The sequence below is a fragment of the Strix uralensis genome, chromosome 5, assembly GCF_047716275.1.
Source record: "Strix uralensis isolate ZFMK-TIS-50842 chromosome 5, bStrUra1, whole genome shotgun sequence".
Classification (NCBI taxonomy): domain Eukaryota; kingdom Metazoa; phylum Chordata; class Aves; order Strigiformes; family Strigidae; genus Strix; species Strix uralensis.
Genome location: NC_133976.1, coordinates 81,854,798 through 81,856,787, shown reverse-complemented (window position 1 = coordinate 81,856,787; position 1,990 = coordinate 81,854,798).

Genomic DNA, 1,990 nt, shown 5'->3' with positions numbered 1-1,990 from the left:
ATCTGGGAGAGAGGATCCTGAAAACCAGAAGGAAGAATAAATGGGGAACGCACATTGGATGCCTGGCACGTGTCGAGTCCAACCGCAGTCTTCTAACACCTCTGCAGTTGGCTATAGATCAAACAGCTCGCAGATACCACCCGTCAGTGCCTCCCAGCACGGTGATGCTTCTGCCTTGTCTTTCAGTAGAGTAAAGAGAAGCCTGTGTACAGTATGGACACAAATCCTGGCCACAGGGAACTGGAGAACTTGGTGTGGGAATAGCAGGGAGACCCAAAGATCACCTAGCCCAAAGAGAAGTCCAAGGAGAGGCAGAAGGCCGAGGGAACTGGAGCTAAGACGTTTACCTAGGACTGGAGTAAGGCTGGGGGAAAGGACAGAGCTCTGCTGTGGAGGTGGCAGGGAGACATGGTTGTTAATGATGGTTGGTGATGATTAGGAGCACTGTAATGGGATTTGTAATGAGATAATACGAGTAATATAGGAAAAGGGGCAGGAAATCCTCCTTGACAGAGAGGAGAACAGGTAGTAGCATAGGGAGAAGAGCTACGGCCAGAGCTGCTGGCATAGGAGCCAAAAAAAGGTTTGGTGTGGGAGAAGAGGACACAGAGCATCCTGAGAGGATGGAGGTGGAGCGTTCGTTCTTGTGACTTCCTGAAATGAAGGCATGGGATTTTGGCACGGCTTTTGACTTGTTGAAGGAATGAGAGGAGTCATTGCAGGTACAGCGGTAAAGGAGGCCCTGCAAAAGCAGCAAGTCTTACAACACCCCCTCTACTATTAGAACAATTTCCATATTACAGTTTCCAGAAGGAAAAAAAAGAAATTTACTCAGAAAATGCCATTTTCTCCCAGCATGTGTCCTATCCTCTACTTCAAGCCTTACAGCAGTGTTACCATTTGGAGGGATGCAAAGGTGAAACTACCCACAGAAAGAAGAGATTCTGAAATACAGGGCGTCTTTGAGATAACTGGGGTAGGGACCCTGAGGATCGTGCATTTTGGATTTCCGTGTAGAAGTGGCCTGCCTATGACACTGGCCTCAGATGCAGAGGGATCCCAGGCAGTGCCTGTTCCTTCCTATACACACATTTTGGAGTGTTTGACCTATTTAGTTCACTGCACATTCCCCTTTAATGCTATAAAATAATGGACAGTTGCCTTGGTCTGGGTCCCTAAGACCAGCCTTGCAACACACCGAGAGGAGACTCCCAGTTTTCAGCCGGCTGGGTGAAAGCGGGACAACGCTATATGTATGTAACTCATGGGGTTTTCGATATGGTTTTAACTGGTTGTAACACATCGGAGAGAGAGCGACGAGACTTTTAACAGGGTTGTGGCAGAAACACCTCTTCAGATTTGGGGATGTTACTGCAATAGGTTATTGACAAATACAAGGCGTGAGAGAAGATTACCAGGGACGGAGAGGTGAATTTTTCGGGGGTGGGAGAAGACTCTGAGCGTCCTGGGCTGGAGCAGGGCACCACCACGGCGTGGCTGGTGGGAGCAGCGCAGGTTGCCCAGGGCGGCGAGCCCGACCCGCGGCGGGGCTGCCAGGCCCGGGCGGCCATTTGGCAGCGGGGTCCCGCGGGAGGGCCGGGGAGCGCGCTGGGGCTGGGGGAGATGACCGGCGGGTGGGCGAGCGGCTGTTGCACGAGTGGCCCAACAGCTGCTGCCGTTACCGGCCGCGGGGCGGCAAGAGGCTGCCGCTGGCAACGGCCCGAGGGGTGAAGGCGCCCCGGCCGGCGGCCATCTCCGGCGTGAATCGAGCCCCCGCGCCCGGGCGGGGGCGCCGGCAAGGCCGCGGCCGCGGCTGGTCCCGACGGGCGGCCAGGGAACCGGGCTCTCCCCCCACCGGCTAGAACGGGCGCGGTCCCCGCTGGGCAGCCGCAGCTCCCCCAGCCCGGCGCCTCCTTAACCCGGGGAGGCGGGGGCGGCCGCGGCCGGGGGGAGCGGGGGGGGGCGGAGCGGAGGCCGGGGAGGAGCCGGG